Consider the following 8,969-nt stretch of genomic DNA (forward strand, 5'->3'; position numbering starts at 1 on the left):
GAGAAGACCATCGAAATATTTCTGAGTCACGTAAAGGACTTGGAACAGCAGAAAGACTTTAGTAAAACATTGATGTTTGAAGTTGTTACAAGGTAAGAACAATTTCTTGTAAAAGGAGATGAAATTCAGTGTGAAGAGCTGATATGTGAAGCAACAGTTGAGACTGTTGAACTCTGTAATTTTCAAATTGATAATTTAAGTATAAACGCAGGAATCATAAGCAATGATGAAGTACTTATGAAGTGTAATAGAGAAATTGAATTGCTGGAGTATTTGCTAGAAAATTCAGAGTATGATAGTATGATTGCAGAGGAAGGAGTTCACTACAGTGGACAAGAGCAAGAAGACATCATTAGAGCAGATGGTGTGGAGGAGAGACTAGCTGACAGTCTCATAAATTCTTTTGAGAATTTAAATCAGCATACTAATGTGCTGATAGAGGAGGAGAAATCAGAGCAGCATACTGATGTGTTGCCAAAGGAAGAAGAGGCACTGAGGCCTTATGACTTTTATTTTAATAATTTTTTTATGAGTGCAGGTTTAGTTGCAAATGCTGGAGAAAATTTGGCACAGATGAGCAGCCAAATAAAAATGGAAGAGGAGGATTTCGTGGAAAAGTTTAATCCATGGAACAAAGATGTTCAATTGCTGGAAAGAACGCTGGAAAGACAGGATTCAATGCAGAAAGAGACAAACATGAAAGAGGGTAAGGATGAAAGGGCGGCAGTAAGAATCTGACAAATTCAAAGAGAAGATGAAGAACAACAGTTTGAAGATTTAGTGGACAGCAACAACAACCTGAAACAAAGAGAAAGAAGTAGTAGAGATAGCAATAAGTGGCAGAGTATGGACCAGCCCAAGGATATGCTGGAAACAAAGATTGAAGAATTATGCCAGTTCATGATGAAGAAGACTATATGGAGGAGATTGATAGCAGCAGGAAGTGTGATCAATCAGAATTTGAACCTAATTGACAAAGAGCGGAAGATGAACCAGAATACAACAGACATACAGCAACAGCAAAGGTGCAGAGCTCTCAGACAACTACAAACTAAAGTTTGGGACCCTGGAGGTTTTCTATCAACATGTGAAGACACATGATTAGGAGATCATGAATCTTTTCTACCTTGGGAGTCTGATGCAAGAGCATTCAGCTCAAGAAAAATCATTGTATTTTAGTAGACATAGGGGGTCTTGTGTTTTAAGGAAGTTGGTTTCCTAAGTGTTAAATTAATGTAATTATTTAGGCTTTTGAGTGATTTTAATGAAAATAGGAATTAATTAAGTATTGTGAGGCATATTTGTAAATGTTCTCGAATGTTGGAGAACAAGAGAGATTTAGGATAGTTGAAAGATTTGGGAATCGATTGTAAATCCTATAATAGGAGTTGGTTTCATGATTTGAGGAACTAGGGAGGATCCTTAGGGATAAAGAAGAGATTTTAGGATTTTGTTGAGAAGGTTATGGATCTAAACCAGGAATTGGTTATAGAATCCTTTTGTATAAATGTAAGCCTAAAAGGCATAGAAAGGGGTTAGATGGTTAGCTAGTTAGGGGTTAGCTAGTTAGGAATCAGAGGTTTGATTATAAGCCTATGAGCAGGTAGGAAAACAAAGGCCACTGATTAGAAAATTAAGCCAGAGAGACAGAGAGTCTCATTATGTAATCATTTGTTTATATATATATATATATATAGATACAGAGATTCAATTCTTGAATTGTTTGAGGGTGTGTATTGATAAATCAAAGGGTAAATTGTGTGTGAATTAGAGTTTTTGCATAGTATATGTATGCAGGTGGAGTTCGAGCAGAACACAGAGTAGTGTGAGGATGAAGGATCGTGTTGGATCACTTGAATCAATTTGAAGGATCACAGTTGAGGTTCAGGAGTGACAGTGATTAAAGTATGTAGAGTAAGTCCTAGAGGGAGTTGTGTTGCAAAACAACCAAAGGCCAGAAAGCCTAGAGAAGCCCGAAACTAGAGAAGAACCTTGAGAAACCACATTAAAAAAGAGTAAAGAGAAGGACAAAGAAATGAAGCGACGATGCGCAGGAGTCGTTGGATCTATAAGATCAACGAACGAGGTTGAAGGCGATGGGTGACCAAGATTAAGTCGCGCAACATAAAGTAAAAGAGATGAACGATAGAGATTAAACCCAAGTGCTAGCGGAATAGAGGAGTGGTTTCCTTAGGCGGAAGTGGTTTTCGCGCGGCATCAAAACCGTAAGTGGTAAGTGAAAAATGGACCCGATAAAGTTTATGAACCATATCTTAATTCAGTTGAAGTCCAGAGGTGATCGGACCATCCGTTGAATCCGTGATTGAACGGATATTGCATGCTAAGCAAGCACGGAGGAATCTTTGAAAAATGGACGCGATGAGAGTTTATGCAGCGGGGTTAAATCTTGTTGAGATCTGGTGATCAGGACCGTCCGTTGGTGGTCTGATCGGACGGATATCACATGGAGAAGGTGTGCGCAGGTTAATACGTTGAGCGGACCTGATATGGTTATGGACGTGAGTTAAATTTGTTTGAGTTCCGAAAGATGAATGGAGATGGCGCGACAACCATTGATCTGGTGGAGTGAAATCAACGATGGAGGTTGAACGCGATAAAGGTAAGCATCGAATGTGCAAAGGCCATGGAAAAGCGGAGTATTTCTATTATACGAGGGTTATAATAGAAATAAAGTGGATTAATGAATTTGGGTTAAGTTGAGTTTAACCAAAGTCTTAGACCATGGTATGATTAAGAGCGAGCGGATAGGTGGAAATCAACCAGAAGGTTAAGTAATAAGGTTTAAGGATTAACCGAAGTTTATGAAGGTTGAGTAAAGTTCCGCTCAAAGGTTAATGAAGGTTTAGACTATTAAATAGTCAAATATAATGTTTCCGCATGAGGTTTAATTAAGAAGCCTAAAGCCTTAATTTGTGAAGGTTTGACTAGGTAGGGAAATTGTAATTCCTAGGACAGAATAGATTATGCAATTTATATGCATACTGTGGGTTGAGCCAGCTTAGGCTGGCATCACTTTACCTTGTAAAGTCATCTAGAACTCACCACTGACTTGTCTACTAGTCTTGGGACCACTTCCCAAACACTGTTTCTGATAATGAAGTCATACCCCTCAACCATGGAATCAACCCATATTGTTTGTTGCATTTCATACTCAAATGAGGATGGCTCAATCTCTACACTTTCGCTCATCAGAGCCATGCAACTAGTGTATCGATATGGTGACCTCCTCTTCCTTCACTGTGATGTGAGTGCTCCAAAGTTCTCTCTAGCATCATGCATCAATTTATCAGCCTCTCTGGTGTGCTTCATTCCATCTTTGGATGTCTTTGCATGAGTGGGTTCTTCCACTCTCTGCTCCTCTGCATGTGGCTTCTCCACATCATCCTGAGGTTCCTCCTTTGGAGCTAAATGTTCCTCTTATACATGTAACTAAAGCTCCCTCTCAAGGGAACATCTCATGGCCTTCTCTTAATCGAAATTCACATATCTACAAACCATTGTCATCATGTTGGATGGCAGGTACACCCGATAGTTGTGAGGTGTATCAGTATACCCCACAAAAATTCCCAAATTAGCTGTTGGATCTAGGTTTTTCTATGCATGCTTGGTAACATGAAAGTAGAACGATGAACCAAAGATCCTGAAATGTTCCACATCTACTTTCTTACCTAAAAAAGCTTCTTTTGGTGTACACATCCTAAGTATTCGATGAGGGATTTTGTTCTACAAATAAACAAATGTGTTGCATGCTTTAGCCCACAAGTGCAAAGGTACATCCTGAACATGTAAGATTTCTCGTTCCACTCCCAAAATACTTATTTTCTTCCTTTCAGCCACCCCATTCCGTTGTGTGTTACAAGGTGTTATTATCTCATATTGAATGCCTTTTGATGCACATAAGTTCTTGAATTCATTTGACACATATTATTCATCGTTATTTATTCTGGGAGCTTTAACTTTCATGCCAGTATCTTTCTCGACAAGTGCTTTAAATTCACAAAATTTAGCAAACGTCTAATATTTCTTTTGCATGAAGAAAATCCAAAACTTATGGGAAAAATCATCAAAAAATATTACATAATACTTGTGCTTGGTTGTGGATGATGTCAAGAATAGTCCACACACATCTGAGTGAACTCAATAAAGGATCACTTCCACTCAACTGTCTTTATCCTGAAAGGAACCTTTCGTGTACTTCCCCAATTTACACCCTTTGCATGTGTCTCTCTACTCTAGTGTACCCTTGGGAAGTCCTGTAGAAATTTATTGCATGATCTTCAAAACTCTGTGGTACAAGTGACCCAATATTCTACACCACAAATCACCAATGTATCAGCTCTGCGCCTTCCCTACTTTTTTGCTCAAACCAATGGAATCTTCTACATCCAATTTGTAGAGGTTCTTCACTCAAACCCTGATCTGCTTCACCCGTCCTAAGGCTATGTGTCGAAGGAAATCCTTTCCCTTACTAAATATCAAATCGTAGCCACAGTCCTCCAACATGGCAACTAAAACCAAACTCTCCTTTAAACCTGGAAAATACATGACATCCTTTAATTTGAGGGGAGAACCAGACTCCCTCTGAAAGGTAACAATATTGATGTCGGTCGTGCTATACCTCCTATCATCTCCCATCTCGATGTGCTTCTGGAGGTCCTTCTCCTCTAAGTCATTGAAGAACTCTTTGTTGTTAATCATATGGAATGAGGCTCCACTATTCAGGTACCACAAACTATCCATCACCGATGTCACCATGCAAGTGATGAGGGTGAAATCCGGCTCGAATTGTGAAGAAAGAGCTTCACCTACCACTCCTCCTGCGCGGGGGCTTCACTAGCAGATCAATATCATACCACATGCATTCATATTGGGGGATATGTATTGAGGAAAACATGAAATAATATATTGAGCATATAATAGGGGGTAAAGGGTTTTTATATTAGGAGGTACAAAAAATGGAGCTCAAAGTTAATGAAAAAATATAAAGGGGTATAAAAAATGTTAACGGAAAAATGGATACCTACAATATCTAGTGATAGTAGGGATTTTTTAAATTGGAAAGGTCTATTGGGTTCGTATTGGTAGGGGGTTAGATAATGTGATTTTTAGAGGTATTTTCCAATATGTAGTCAAATTAGGGGTATTTTTTAGTATACCACGAACACACGTGCTATGTCATAGGTTCATTTAGTGAAGCCCTCGTGTCCTCCTGAGGGCTTCTTACTAGACTTATTTTGTGGACACTTTGTGGCATTGTCCCATCTCGTGACAGTGAAAACATTTAATATTCGACATGTCCTTATTCTTTCTGCCTTGACTGGAATATGAATTTAAATGGGATGAATTCCCCTTCCCTTTCTTCATCTTCCCAGCTAAGGCACAGTTCTCCTCATCATCATGCTTGAATGAGGATCCATCTCTAGTGTTCCATCGGATCTCTTCTTGTACCAAGTTGGACCACAATCGTTCCCACTTTGGTAGCTTCTCCCTCCCATTAACTGAGTCTTAGTAGTTGTACCAGCTATTGGGAAGTCCTAGAAGTGCTAGGCTCTCCAGATTTTCTTCAGCAACTGTAACACCGACACTTCCAAGCTCATCCCGACATTGGGTGAACTTGGTCAAGTACTTTGGTATTGTATTGTCCTTCTCCATCTTGATATTTCTGAGCTTTTCCTTCAGTGCCAACTTCCTATGGTCACTATTGTTTTGAAACAGGTCGGTCGAGGCCTTCCACATTACAAATGGAGTTTCCTTACCGTGGAGGTTCTAGACAATATGATCTTGAACTCCTTCTAGGATAATCCTTCTCACCTTTGCCACACACTTTCTCCACTCTGCCAGATCTTGAGCATCAGTTGTTGGAGGCTTAGGAATATCATTGTCTATGAATTTCTTAAGCCCGTTGTCTTCAAACACTACCTCCATCTTGTCCTACCAAGAAATATAGTTCAAATTTCCCTCAAGGGCATATTCGAGCCTCAATCCATAGAACAATATCTTGCTGACTCTTTAGTATGATAATGAAAATTTGATTTCTCCTGCAAAAGACAAAAGCATATTCTCCTCTTCTATAGTGATTTCATCTTTGATACCATGTATAAATTCCTTATAGATTGAAATTTCAGATTGTAATATGCTAAAACAATTTACTTGAATCTACTCTACCCATCAGCGCAAACAATAATTGGTCAATAAAATCACGAAGCAGAAAAAGGAAGAACCTAATCATGCATAACACAATACTTTTCTGGGGAAAGAAACAACTAAAAACCCCTTTTATCTGTATATTTCATTAATAAATTTTTTTGAAAAGATTACAATGTTTTTCTCAAGCCTGAGCAAACTCTGCACTATCACAATCTATCTCACTGCTTCACAAGCAAGCTCCGGCCAATACTTATCCAAATCTTCTACATTCCAAGCTCTTATTCCCTTGTGCAGTTTCCTAGGAAATTAACCCATATTTAATTGGGAAACTACTCATCCATAATTGCACAATCCATCATTAGGCCTTCCTCTGATTGCATGCATCATCAGTTTAATTTGGATGATTTTACCACTGATAATACACTATCCCTGAACTTTAATCTCAATTGGGTCTTTCTTTGATCTGACATGCATGAGTTAATTTTGAGAGAATATTCAGTTTACTGATTGAGAAGTGTTTGTTACACCCCACTACTGGATATCCCACTAATTCCTCCATCATTTGGAACTAGTTTAACTGAATTTAACTTAGTTAAACTGAATTAAATGAGTACAAGTCAAAAGAACTCAACCTGGGCTCCTAAAATTTAGGAACCACTCTACATGACATTAGATAGACTCCCAAATTGAATTAACTAAGTCAACTAAGTCAAATTAACTTAGTTAACTATTACAAGTTGCTATGAGAATTAGAATTACAATTTAATTCAAGGAAAAAATTAAATTAGGATTTTCTTGTTGCATTTTTCAATAAAGAATAGGATCTGGGTAATAGCTTTGACCATTTTGGGATCAAAATTAATTCCACTCTTTGCAATTATTTACCCCAAGAGAGTCCCTTCTAACACACCAAATATTGTTTTCATGGGATTGAGAGAAATACCCCATTTTGACACCACTCAAATATTTGCTTCAGATGATGTACATGATCTGATCTTCTCTTGGAAAACACAATAACATCATCCAAATAAACAACTACACTTTTGCCAATCGAGCCATGGAAAGTGATGTCCATCTCTCTTTGAAATGTAGCAACAACATTGATATGCCCAAATGGCATACACTTAAAGGTAAATTTTCCCCACTTGGTCCTGAAGGTAGTCTTGAGATGATATGGTTCTGCTACTAGCACTTTATTTTAACCAAAAAAACCATCTAGTAGAGATAACATCTCAGACCTAGATACTGTTTGGAGGATTTGTTCCTTGGATGGCACTAGGTAACTATCTTTATCATATGCCCGGTTGAGATTGCGAAAATAAAAAAATAAACTTATCTCAACAAACTTCTTTCTGAGTGGGACCAAATTTGAAACCCAAGTGGAATATTTAACTTTAAAACTGATCTGAGCATCCAACAACTTCATCAATTCCTTTTGGATTAGGGGTTCCATCATAGGATGAAATTTCCTTAACTTCTGTGAAAATGTTTTAAACCTTCTTTGATGGGAATGACATTTTGGATAATATGAGTATCATATGTCTTTAAGTCATCGTATGTCCATGTAAACACATCATGGTATTGTTTAAATAAGTGGATGAAAACTAGTTGTTCTTGTGGAGAGAAACATGTATTGAGGTTTATATACTTCGAATCTTCTTGAGTTCCCAAATTGACTTGTTCACATGACAACTTGGTGCTTTGAGTCTTAGTGTTGATTGGTCCTCTAAATTGGTTTTGCAGCTCATATATTTTTTCCATGCGCACCACACATTTGGGCATAGTGTTACCTTTTATTGCATTAGATGCCTCCTACAAAGTCTTGTCATGCTCATCCTCTTCTATGGCATCATCTTTAAACACACTTGCATTATAAATGAAATGCAATATCTATTGGTTGTCATTGAAAAAACAAAAATTAGTGACATTATGAGGCACCGATGGTTTATATATAATCTCAATAGAAAAACAATTTCTTAATGATGAAATTTTAATGGTTGCATTTGCTGCAACATTTCTAACCCTAGGAATAAAAATAATATTAAAATCTTTGAAATAATTAATCAAATGGAATACCTCCTGCTAGTAGTTTTTTAGATTTAGTGAAACACGGTGGATAGTATCCCATAACTTATGAGTGATCACTTCTAAGTCACCAATTACCTTGAGCAACTCTACCTTTACATCGATGGCTTTCTTTAATGCAAGCACAAGTGCTTCATATTCAACGGTATTATTTGTACACTTGAACTCCAAACAACATGATAAGACATGCTTCTTATTGCATGGGTCTATGAGTGCACAACCAACTCTAGAGCCATCCCGCCTCTTTAAACCATCAAAGTATAGAGTGAAAATATTATTAGCTCATAAAATACTTCTCATAATATTACTATTATTAATATGTACATCTATATTACAAGATACATTAGCACCATACAGACTAAAAGGAAGGAGCTCCAACTGTGTATCAGGTGGGACGAGTGATGGATGTACTTGATAACACTCGTGATAAGTTTCCAATCAGATCTTTAAATCCACAAAAGAAACAGGCTCATTCTGACCCTCAAGCGGTGTCATAGTTTATTTCATGTATGATTCACTCACCACTCGAATCTGGTTGTTTTTGCCCCTGTATGGAAGCCATAAATGTGACCAATCTGTAGCAAAACACCTTTGTAATTTACAAGACCAATCTCTACTCAATAGTACGCCATAGGCTTTGGGGATGTGCACCATTACAATATTTATACATTGGTGTACTCAGTGATCAAATGATAATCAAATAAGAACATTCTTGA

Source organism: Pinus tabuliformis, chromosome 3_2, assembly GCF_031772625.1.
Source record: "Pinus tabuliformis cultivar Carrire ecotype Pingquan chromosome 3_2, CPIR1, whole genome shotgun sequence".
Lineage (NCBI taxonomy): Eukaryota > Viridiplantae > Streptophyta > Pinopsida > Pinales > Pinaceae > Pinus > Pinus tabuliformis.